The following is a 13,123-nucleotide window of genomic DNA, read 5'->3' on the forward strand; positions in this document are numbered from 1 at the left end:
ATCATGCCAATGACTCCATGAGAGTTCAAAATGTCTATAATCAAGTTACATTGACAACAAGACCAACTAAGCCATGAGGTCTCTTCTTTTTCTTTTTATGAGAAGATTGTTCTGGTGGTTTCAGATTCAAAAGTGCAGAAGGAGGTTACCAAGATCGATTAGATCTAAGACATAACAAGGCAGGTGCATCATCCTTCACTACTTTCCTTCCTATCTTAGGTTGCACTCAGAGCAATCTTCCTCGGTGGAAATAAAGTTCACTTATGTTGTATATTTCGAACTTGGCAAACCTAGTATAGCTTGTGGGTGACACATTTTGATTTCTTACGACAACATAAACAAAATAAGATTTCTTCTGGAAAAGGACGAGCTTAATTTGTCAGTGCCAAGGTCTGGTGAGCTGGCATGTATGTATGTTCAGGTTGTAGTTGCCATCCATTGTTTTCCTAGGTAGCCAAAATATCTGGAATTAATCTCTAACGTCGCTGTTGATAATGCTTGTTGGTATGGGAAATTGGGCCAGACATATGCTCTTGCATTGAAGATACAATATATTGGAAATTTTCATATGCTCTTGTGGAAAATTCTACCTCATAAAACGAACATTCGTTTTGTGTGAGGATTTCCCGAAGTGAAAATTGATGGTTCCTTTTAATTGGAGTAACTGTAATCATGGGAGTACATATTGATTTGCCTAAAGACATTTATGACACTACAATTTTGCTTTATTATACATTTCTTGATTGCGCTACAAGTTTCTTTCTTGTATCTTAATCAAAAACTTTAGCTATTAGTTTCTCCATATATCTGGGGATATTAATTACATAGATACCAAGGAAATACTGAGCCAAGTTACTTGGAAGTAGAATATGCATATTAGCAAGCTGGCAGGTATGCCAGATTTGTTTCCTCTTTGACTTGGTTCAAATTTCAACATTTGGGCTGTTTCAACCTAATATATCCCTATAGGGAAGATGAACATACATGAGCGGTTATTTGGTGAAGTGCCACTAGTCCTTGTTGCTAGTTAATAACATTCTGTTTGCCATAGTTGACTATAGCACAGTCTCAATTGTTTTAAAATTCATGGACATGCCTATCGAAAGAGCTAACTTTGCTTGGCTATCTCGGTTAGAATTAGATAACTTAACAATATGAATTAAGACTTTAGTAGTATTTCATGGGAAAGTTCTACTTATTTTACTTTTCCATTGTGGTTGGAGAGTTTTTAAGTGTTATGGCAACCGTTTGGTGAGTTTTGAAGTGTTTTTGCAGGTGCTTCATAGTTGGTAGTAGTAGAACTTCACTATTTTTTTATAATTAACGTATCACTTCATTTTACAGTGGTCACTCTAATAATACAGAGGACAATATATAACTAGGCCACCACCTAACACAAGACATTAGCAATTCTCAAAGTAATGGCGGAGATTGTGATTCTTCTAGCCATTAGAAAGATTGGAATTGCCTTGACAATGGCAGCGGAAGACCAGGCCCGCGTACAGTTTGGAAAGTATGGCACACAACTACTAGAACTACAGGGTAGTATGGGCCGTGTTGGTAGGGAGCTTCACATAATGCATGATATTCTATGTCAGATGGACATTCGTAGTCGCAAGAATCAAGTATATGAGGGCTGGTTGGAGGAGGTACATAAAGTAGCATATGTGATGGAGGACATGGTGGATGAGTACTTGTATCTTGTTGGTCGGGAACATGATATTGGTTGTTGTTTATTTCTGAAGAAGGGTTTCAAGAAGCCAAGATCTTTGCTTTCTTTGAACAGGATAGCTTCCTAGGTGAAGAAAATAGAGAAAGACCTTTCACACCTGTCAGATGCAAAAAACCGTTGGGTTCCCATAATAAACAACAGGGAAGACAGCTCAAATTACATTGTCAAGAGATCCCAAGATCTAGCTAACATTTCACGCTGTCTTGATGAAGATCTATTGGGGGTAGATAGAAACAGAGAAAAACTCGAGCAATGGTTAGCAGGTGATGATCTCGATGCTCTGTTATAAGCCTGCTTGGAATGGGTTGTCTTGGTAAAACTGCTTTAGCTGCAAATGTCTACAAGAAGGAGAGGGAGAAATTCCAGTGCTACGCCTGGGTCTCCATCTCTCAAACTTATTCTAGAGAAGATGTCTTGAGAAATATAATCCAGGAACTTTTTAAAGATAATGTCAGTGTTCTTGCTAGCACTCTGGCTATGGACATCATGAGCCTTGAAGAGTCACTAAAGAAATATCTGGAGCAACGGAAGTATTTCATCATATTGGTTGACTTTTGGACTCCAGAAGCATTTAATGATTCGTCTAGGGTGCCTATTCATAATGATAAGGGCAGTTGATTGAGAATCACAACTAGGGAAGGAGATGTTGCTGCACTTGCCTCTCAGGGATATATCTTAACACTTGAAGCTTTACAAAAAGACAAGGCATGGGATCTCTTTTGTAAGAAAGCCTTTCCAAAATATACAAACCATGAATGTTCTACAAAATTGAAGCCATTGTCCGAGGAAATAGCTATCAAGTGCAAAGGCTTGCCTCTTGCTATTGTGTCAATTGGTAGCCTCTTGCGTGTGCGTGAGAAAAACCATGGAAGGATGGAGAAGGATAAATGACCAACTGAGTGGGAGATAATCAATAATTCAAGGCTCGACCATATAAGGAATGTTTCGTATCTAAGATTCGACTACCTTCCAACATACTTGAAAAGTTGTTTCTTGTACTGCAGTCTATTTCCAGAAGACTATGTTTTACACAGGAAACAACTTGCACGGTTATGGGCAGCAGAGGGGTTTGTCGAGGAGAGGGGTGACATCACATTAGAAGAAGTGGTGGAGGGCTATTTAAAGGAGTTGGTTGACAGAAACATGCTACAACTTGTCGAGAGGAACACATTTGGTTGGACTTGTGCCAAAAGAACTGCTTTCGTGTTACTTATGACAATAAATGTGAGGGGTCTCTTGAGATGGTTGGACGACGGTTGGTAGTCCACAAACTAAAGAAGAAGAAGAAGAATCAGCCAATTTCTGGTATATACCAACTTTGTACAGTGATTACATTGGACAATAGCATGCCATCATCCACTATACCTTTTCTATTCACAGAGTCAAGATATATGACAGTGCTAGAATTGAGTGGTCTGCCCATTGAGAAGATTCCAGATGCTATTGGCGATCTTTTTAATCTCCGCCATTTGAGTTTGCATGGTTCAAAGGTGAAGATGCTCCCGAAGTCTATTGGGAAGCTTTCAAATTTGTTGACACTTGACCTTTATGAATCTGATATACATGAGTTGCCTAGTGGGATTGTGAAACTGAAGAAGCTCAGGCACTTATTTGCTGAGAGAGTAATTGATTCAAATTGGAGAGAGCTTGCAAGTTGCAGTGGTGTGCATATCCCCAATGGACTTGGAAATCTAATAAACCTTCAGACGCTACAAGCATTAGAATTAGAGGATGATTCTGTTGGACATTTAGGGGAGCTGAGGCAAGTTAGAAGCTTGAGGTTACTGAATGTGAAGGGAATCTACTGTAGAAGTATCGGTGAGTCTCTAGTTAAGATGCAGTATTTGTCCTTCCTAGATGTGATTGCAAGTGATGAGAACGAGGTGCTCCTGTTGAATGTCCATCAGCCAAACCTGCAAAAGCTAAGTTTGAGAGAGCGGCTAGTGGAAGGGGTGCTGGATGAGTCTCCTATCTTCCAAGTTGTTGGGGGGGGGGGGGGGGGGGGGGGGGGCAGAACTTATATAAATTGTCAAGCTGAGAGAAGACCCCCTGCCATCCCTTTCTCGGTTGTCAAACTTGACACATCTAGATTTGACTAGGGCATACAATGGAGAGCATTTGGCATTTCTCATGGGGTGGTTTCCCAAGCTAAAGGTTCTCTGTCTATATGAAATGCCTAATCTGAGTCGGCTAGAGATAGCAGAAGGTGCCGTGGTGAGCCTGGAGAAATTAACCTTAGTTAACCTCAGCAGCATGACGGAGGTCCCAGCTGGCATTGAGTTCCTCGTGCCCCTCCAGCATCTAGGCTTCTACGAGATCAGCAGTGACTTCTTGACGTTGCTTCGCCACTCTGCAATTCGAGGGGATCAGTGGTGGTATACACTCCGAGATTGACCTGCCACACTGGTCGTGAAATGCGGAGGTACACGTGTAAGCTATTACCAACTAGTACCACTACTTGATTCCTCCCTCGTCTTTAATCTTACTAGTTTAAGATATGGTGATGGTTATGCAGATTCAATTCAGTGAGTTATAAGTTCGTGCCGCTGCCGATGTACTACAATACGGCCTGTGTTTGTTTGCTGCTCCTACTTTGAGATTACAAGATGAACCTTCAGCGTTTCCTCTGCTTTTTCAAGACGCGCACGGTCTTCTTCACTTATGCTGCTGCCTGTGTTTACCACTGCTCCTGCTACTTCGGGTGCTGCTTGTCAAGCATGATAATTAGCTGCAAATAGGATGACACTAATTGTATGTCGTGTTTTCATTTTCGGACTATTTTTTCCCCTTTGCATTACCTGTTTGAACTACTTCCTTCTATTCCTCTGCGCTGGTTGTGAACTATGTATGATATAACCTGCTTCAGCTGTGGCTGTTAAATAAAACTTTGTTTGTGATTCATATGCTCAGATGTACACTGTAAGCAGCCCCATGGCCCCTGGCAGTACATGATCCCACTGCATACACGCTATGTCTGCCTTGATACTGGCTACCATCGAGTGGGAGAAGGCCACCGCTGACATTGTTCTCAGCCATGCCTGCTGTTCGCCGCTTCTGTCAATCAAGGTAAGTGTGTTAAACAACATGTGTATCAACGTGACAGGAGCAACCCTCATTATGTGCACCAAGGGATATGACGACCGAAGCTGTGTAGCGTAGGATAGAATAGGAGTTTGTTATGATTTATATTCTTGTTAACTTGGATATCTATCTCTAGTCTATCTCTTGTTCTCCAAGATTGTAATCCCAACAACTTGTACGCTATCAGGGAGGTCGCGACCCTGCATATAAACACGAAGCCGTCGGCCCTGGCAAAGGCACGACGTTCCCAGCCTTTTCACATGGTATCAGAGCCTAACTCTTCCATTCATCTAGCCCTAACTCGCTTCCGCCATGGCCTCCTCCAGCTCATCCAACTCCACCATCATCGGCCAAATTACCGAAAAGCTCACCCACACAAACTCCATCCTCTAGCGCACGCAGATCACCCCGCAGCTCAGAGGCGCGGGCGTCTATGGCTACGTTGACGGCACCACGCCGGAACCAGCCAAGACCGTCGTCACCAAGGACAAGGACGTGAAGGAGATGGCTACACCAAACCCCCTTCATTCGATCTGGTTCCGAGAAGATCAGCAGGTACTTGGTTATCTTCTGAACATTCTTTCCAAGGAGGTGCTCGTGTAGGTGACTTTGATCTGCCATGCACACGAGCTCTGGACAGTGCTGGCGAACATGTTTTCGTCCCAGTCGCTGTCTCACATCAACAACATCCGCGTCTCCCTTGCGAACGCACAGAAAGGCAACCAGTCCGTCGCGGCCTTCTTCGCGCACATGCGCTCCCTCGCCGACGAGCTTGCTGCTGCTGGCAAGCCACTCGACGACGACGAGCTCATCTCCTACATCACGGCCGGCCTCGACATGGAGTATCAACCCCTCGTCTCTGCCCTTGATGCCCGCACTTAGCATGTCACCCTTGACGAACTGTATGATCAGATGAGCAACTTCAATCAAAGGGTGGCACTGTTCCAGGGGGCGAACTCCGGCGGTGGCGTCTTCAAGTCCTCTGCCAACGCCGCCATGCGCGGTCGAGGTGGTGGCTCACGCTACCGCGGGCTAACCCCTGGCAAGGGAAACAATAGCAACAACACCCGTGGCGACCGCGGTGATCGCGGCGACTCTCGCGGCAATGGTGGCCGACCCTCCTACACCAACAAGAGGGCGGCCGCCGTAAGTCTTCCAATAAGCGCCCCGATGCCGTACGATGTCAGATCTGTGGCAAACCCGGCCACATAGAAAAAGACTGTTGGTACCGGTTTGATGATGATGGTGACTCGTCCTCGGATGAGAAGGTGGTCGAAGCTGCTGATGGCTCATATGGAGTGGATACAAACTGGTATGTGGACAGCGGTGCAACCAACCACATCACCGGTGAACTCGAGAAGGTGACCATGCGTGAGAAATACCGCGGCAAACACCACATCCACACTGCCAGTGGAGAAGGTATGAAGATTCGTTACGTTGGTCACTCAATTATTAATACCCCTCATAGGAAAATTCATCTCAGAAAAATTCTGCATGTCCCTAGTGCTTACAAAAATCTTCTCTCCGTTCATCGTATTGCTATTGATAATCATGTCTTCCTTGAGTTTCACCCCTTCTATTTTTTAATCAAGGATCAGACAACGAAGAAGGTGCTTTATCGAGGTAGATGCGTTCGTGGGCTTTACCCCTTGATTCCGGAAATTAGAGGATTCAATAAACAAGTTTTCAGTGCCACCAAGCTATCTTCAACACGGTGGCACGATCGATTAGGGCATGCAACTTTTCCTTTAGTTGAACGTTTGCTTATGAAGAATAAACTCTCATATGTTGGAGAGCGTGATGTCGAAACAATTTGTGATTCATGTCAGAAAGCTAAAAGTCATGAGTTACCTTATCCAATTTCTATTAGTATTTCTACCAAACCATTGCAAGTCATTTTTTCCGATGTTTGGGGGCCTGCCCCTACTTCTGTTGGTAGACATACATACTACGTTAGTTTCATCGATGACTCTAGCAAATTTTCTTGGATCTATCTTCTTAAGAAAAGATCCGACGTGTTTCAAGTTTGTCTTAACTTCCAAGCTCTCGTCGAACGAAAATTTGACACCAAAATCATCGCCCTCCAATCTGATTCGGGAGGTGAGTATGAGAAGCTAAACTCATTTTTCCAAAAACATGGCATGTCTCATCATGTGTCGTGTCCGCATGCCCATCAACAGAATGGGTCTGCCGAATGCAAACACATGCACATAGTAGAAGTTGGCCTTGCTCTTTTGGCTCGAGTATCCATGCCGCTTAAGTTTTGGGACGAAGCGTTCCTTACGGCAGTTCACCTCATAAACATGCTGCCGAGTCGTGTTATTAATAATGACATGCCCACCGAAAGACTCCTTCATACAAAACCAGACTACAATTCCCTTCGAGTGTTTGGCTGCGCTTGTTGGCCCAATCTTAGACCATACAACAATCACAAGCTCATGTATCGATCAAAACAGTGTGTATTTATTGCATACAGTGCACAACACAAAGGAGTCAAGTATCTCGATGTCTCCACCGGTCGCGTCTACATCTCACGTGATGTTGTTTTTGATGAAACCAAATTCCCATTTGCTGATCTTCATCCTAATGCCGGCGCACTCCTTAGGAAAGAAATTCTTCTCCTACCAACACATCTCTCCGGTACTGATCATGGGGGGGGGGGGAATACTTGTGATGATCATACGTTGACTAATCCTCATAACCCTTTGCATGAGTCTTATGATGATGCAGATACAACAGACGCTTTAAACGGTGAAGAAATCGTGGAAAATGATGCAGAAATCAGTCAAAACAGGCAACATTTTATGTGTCAAACCCTGGGAGACATATCCTCCTCAGGATCGGATCAGCGGCAGTTTGGCAGCGGATCCACCCCGGGATCCATGCGGCTGCAGGGCGGAGGCAACCCAGAAAATGCGTCGCTTGCACCCGCACCTACCAGGAGCCGCGGCAACGACTCCGCAGCCGCCACGCGGTCGCCACCGACCGGTGCAGACGCTCTGTCGGGTCCGCGCCAATCTGGCTCTCCCACACGGCAGGCCGAGGGACGCTGGCCCGCGAGTGGGCCTCGCTGCTACGCACGCCGCCAAACTAGCACAAGGACCGGCGCTGATTCGGCCAGGGGACCGGGCGCGCGACCCAGGGCTGATCTTGTCGCCGCCACAGGGGCTCGCGCGGGATCCTCTGTGCGGCCTGCGCCTACTCCGTCGTCTACAGCAGCCACAGAAGATCCTACCGAGCCTGAAGCTGCTGCGACGCCAGAAGAGTCCGCCTCAGGATCGGCTGGTGCAGATGCACCTGGATCTTCTGCGCCCGTTTCTTCTCCGCGTCTTCCAAGCACGCGTCTACAAAAGGGAGTGCTTCAGCCTATAAATTATAAAACCAAATTTGGTCTTGCATGTTCTATAGGTGAACCACACACCCTTGATGAGGCCCTAGGAGATGCACGGTGGAGAAAAGCTATGGAAGAAGAACACGTGGCACTCCAGAAAACAAAACTTGGCATTTGGTTCCTCCACGACGAGGTAAAAACTTAATTGATTGCAAGTGGGTTTACAGAATTAAAAGGAAATTTGATGGAACCATAGACCGTTACAAGGCCAGACTTGTCGCGAAAGGTTATAAACAGCAATATGGCATCGACTATGAAGACACCTTTAGCCCTGTTGGCAAGGCTTCTACTATTCGTCTTATGCTATCTATTGATGTTTCTGGGGGTTGGGGCCTTAGACAGCTAGATGTACAGAACGCGTTCCTTCATGGTGTTCTGGAAGAGGAAGTATACATGAAACAACCTCCCGGGTTCGTCGATAAAAACTCACCCTCTTATGTTTGTAAACTTGATAAAGCTCTGTATGGACTGAAGCAGGCACCCCGAGCATGGTATTCACGTCTTGGTCAAAAATTACAAGCACTTAGCTTTCACTACTAGAAAAATGGCTATAGCTAATATGGACATTAATGGCGCACCATGTATGTGTATAGGTGCGCCATTAATGGCCATATTACTAATGGCGCACCTGGTGAAAAGTGCGCTATTACTAAGTTTGACCAAGGTTTGACCCAGTCATACACATAGTAATGGCGCACTTTGTATAGGTGCGTCATTACTATGTGTATGACTGGGTGAAACCTTGGTCAAACTTAGTAATGGCGCACTTTGCATAGGTGCGCCATTACTATGTCAAACTTAGTAATGGCGCACCTATACAAAGTGCGCCATTACTAACTTTGACCAAGGTTTGACCAAGTCATACACATAGTAATGGCACACTTTGTGAAGGTGCGCCATTACTATGACCGGGAAGTTTGAAAATTTTCACCAAATGCACCCCCCCCGGACCGCCTTTTCGGTTTAAAAAAATAAAAGAAAATGATGGAAATGTAAAAAAAATAAGTTTCCCATGTGATATGTGGTCTAGTTGTTGGGAAAATTTACAAATATGAATTTCAACTTTATTTGCAAAATCTCTCTCGAATTTAGTAAAATGGACGTAACTTTTGCATACGAACTCAGATTAAAAAGTTTTTTATATGAAAATTATCTACTCGAAAAGTTACATCCGAATTCAACAGGGGATCCCCGTTGAAGATTTTTAGAATCCCCAAAAACCTAACAGAATAAAAGATACGGGGATTTTAAGATCTAGAAGGGGAAAAATGGGGAAAAAATTCAAACTTAGTAATGGCGCACCATTTGCTAGGTGCGCCACTAGTAACCAAAAAAAATTTGGTGTCGATTTTTTTTTGGAAAAAATGTTCAAAATATGATACATAATATGACCGGGAAGTTTTAAATATTTTTTCAAAATTTCATCACACTCATGAACATGAACAAAGTCCTAGACATCCACAAGGTTTAATAGGATTGATATGATAGATATATCAACAAGTGCTTGCTAAGTGAACTGGTGCTGGCGTTGCGTTACTAGTGGCGTGTTAATAGTGGCGCACCTATAGTGCGCCATTAGTAGCAAAAACAGGTGCGCCAGTAACAACCTTTTTTCTAGTAGTGTTTGTTCCATCAAAATCAGATACCTCACTGTTTATTTATAGAAAGGCAAATACATCTATATTTGTACTTATCTATGTTGATGATATTATTGTCACTAGTTCATCTGATGAGGCAGTGGCAGGACTGTTGAAGGATCTGAGTGCTGAATTTGCTCTTAAGGATTTGGAAGATTTGCATTTCTTCCTAGGAATTGAAGTAAGAAAGCTTGGGGATGGTCTTCATCTCTCCCAAGAAAAATATGCTAATGATCTGGTAAGAAGAGTTGGTTTGCAAGGATGTAAGCCTATACCAACTCCCCTATCTAGTACATAAAAACTGTCTCTTATAGAAGGTGATTTCTTGAATCAAGAGGACAGTACCAGATATATGAGTCTAGTAGGAGCACTTCAATATCTTACTCTGACAAGACCTGATATTTCCTTTGCTGTTAACAAAGTATGCCAGTTTCTTCATGCACCTACCACAGTTCATTGGACTGCTGCAAAACGTATTGTAAGATATGTGAAGCATACTGTGAATCTTGGTCTCACTTTCAGCAAGTCCTCATCTACACTTGTCAGTGCTTTCTCGGACTCAGAGTGGGCAGGATGTCTAGATGACAGACGCTCTACTGGTGGGTTTGCAGTGTTCTTTGGACCCAACCTCATATCATGGTGTGCAAGGAAACAAGCAACTGTATCGAGGTCAAGTACAGAGGCTGAGTATAAGGCATTGGCAAATGCCACAACAGAAATCAGGTTCAGTCCATGCTGAAAGAGCTTGGTGTGAAACACATCCAGGCTCCATGTTTATGGTGTGATAATCTTGGTTCCACCTATTTGTCTGCTAATCCCGTCTTCCATGCAAGAACAAAACACATTGAAATAGATTTCCACTTTGTGAGAGAACGTATTGCTAACAAACAGTTGGAAATTCGTTTTGTGCATTCAAGGGACCAAGTTGCAGATGGCTTCACCAAGGCATTACCCATAAGAAATCTTGAAGAGTTTAAACTTAATCTCAACTTGCGAAGTTGTGCCTAAGGAAGGGTGTTAAACAACATGTGTATCAACGTGACAGGAGCAACCCTCATTATGTGCGCCAAGGGATATGACGACCGAAGCTGTGTAGCGTAGGATAGACTGGGAGTTTGTTATGATTTATATTCTTGTTAACTTGGATATCTATCTCTAGTTTATCTCTTGTTCTCCAAGATTGTAATCCCAACAACTTGTACGCTATCAGGGAGGTCGCGACCCTGCATATAAACACGAAGCCGTCGGCCCTGGCAAAGGCACGACGTTCCCAGCCTTTTCACAAAGTGGACACAGGACAGGATGCATGAGATAGATGAACAGTATGCTAAGTCAGTTAGTGCCCATCTTGTATTGTATTTTACCGGCTTCGTGATCTATGCCCATATTCAAACTTTTTTATTTTCGTGTGTGATATAGCAAGTTACGACCTTTGAGATTACCCAGTCTGTAAATATTTGATGCTATGGTTTGAATGCTAAGCTTTGTATCATGAAAAGAAAGGAATTTGATGACGTTAGATACCAAGTTTCAAGTTCTTTCGGTGAGTTTGACTTCATGTACGTACGTTATCACTACTCATTGTCTGCAAAAAATAGATAGCTGGTCTATGCAAACATTAGATGGATCAGAATTTTGATGTACGTATGCTCTACGTGCCTGTGCTACGCCTTGAGCTTGCGTTGGTTTTCCTTGAAGAGAAAAGGGTGATGCAGCAATAGTAGTGTAAGTATTTCCCTCAGTTTTTGAGAACCAAGGTATCAATCCAGTAGGAGGCTCCTCAAAAGTCCCACGCACCTACACAAACAAACAAAGAACTCGCAACCAACGCAATAAAGGGGTTGTTAATCCCTTCACGGCCACTTGCGAAAGTGAGATCTGATAGAGATAATATGATAAGATAAATATATTTTTGGTATTTTATAATATAGATTGGAAAAGTAAAGATGCAAATAAAAGTAGATGGCAAACTTATATGATAAAAGATAGACCTGGGGGCCATAGGTTTCACTAGTGGCTTCTCTCAAGATAGCATAAGTATTACGGTGGGTGAACAAATTAATATCGAGCAATTGATAGAAAAGCGAATAATTATGAGATTATCTAGGCATGATCATGTATATAGGCATCACGTCCGTGACAAGTAGACCGAAATGATTCTGCATTTACTACTATTACTCCACTTATTGACCGCTATCCAGCATGCATCTAGAGTATTAAGTTCATAAAGAACAGAGTAACGCATTAAGAAAGATGACATGATGTAGAGGGATAAACTCATGCAATATGATATAAAACCCATCTTTTTATCCTCGATGGCAACAATACAATACGTGCCTTGCTGCCCCTGCTGTCACTGGGAAAGGACACCGCAAGATTGAACCCAAAGCTAAGCACTTCTCCCATTGCAAGAAAGATCAATCTAGTAGGCCAAACCAAACTGATAATTCGAAGAGACTTGCAAAGATAACTTAATCACACATAAAAGAATTCAGAGGAGATTCAAATATTTCTCATAGATAAACTTGATCATAAACCCACAATTCATCGGATCTCGACAAACACACCGCAAAAAGAGTTACATCAAATAGATCTCCAAGAAGATCGAGGAGAACTTTGTATTGAGATTCAAAGAGAGAGAAGAAGCCATCTAGCTAATAACTATGGACCCGAAGGTCTGTGGTAAACTACTCACAACTCATCGGAGGGGCTATGGTGTTGATGTAGAAGCCCTCCGTGGCCGATTCCCCCTCCGGTGGAGCGCCGGCGAAGGCTCCAAGATGGGATCTCGCGGATACAAAAGGTTACGGTGGTGGAAATAGTTTTTCGTGGTCGCCTCTGATGTTTTCGGGGTACGTGGGTATATATAGGAGGAAGAAGTAGGTCGGTGGACGCCCGAGGGGCCCACGAGACAGGGGGCGCGCCCACCAGGGAAGGGCGCGCCCTCCACCCTCGTGGCCTCCTCGATTGCTTCTTGACATGCACTCCAAGTCCTCTGGATCGCGTTCGTTCCAAAAATCACGCTCCCGAAGGTTTCATTCCGTTTGGACTCCGTTTGATATTCCTTTTCTTCGAAATACTGAAATAGGCAAAAAAACAGCAATACGGGCTGGGCCTCCGGTTAGTAGGTTAGTCCCAAAACCGATATAAATGTGTAAAGTAAAGCCCATAAACATCCAAAACAGGTAATATAATAGCATGGAACAATCAAAAATTATAGATACGTTGGAGATGTATCAAGCATCCCCAAGCTTAATTCCTGCTCGTCCTCGAGTAGGTAAA

At 43.7% G+C, this 13,123-nt stretch overlaps 2 pseudogenes; both read left to right on the forward strand.

The window, feature by feature from the left end:
* The first annotated feature begins 1,421 nt into the window (after positions 1–1,421).
* On the forward strand, positions 1,422–4,684 carry LOC123170655 (disease resistance protein RPM1-like; annotated as a pseudogene).
* A 918-nt stretch (positions 4,685–5,602) lies between these two features.
* LOC123171722 (uncharacterized) lies at positions 5,603–5,741 on the forward strand (annotated as a pseudogene).
* Positions 5,742–13,123: the final 7,382 nt, after the last annotated feature.

The sequence above is a fragment of the Triticum aestivum genome, chromosome 7D (genome assembly GCF_018294505.1).
Source record: "Triticum aestivum cultivar Chinese Spring chromosome 7D, IWGSC CS RefSeq v2.1, whole genome shotgun sequence".
NCBI classification, from domain to species: Eukaryota; Viridiplantae; Streptophyta; class Magnoliopsida; order Poales; family Poaceae; genus Triticum; species Triticum aestivum.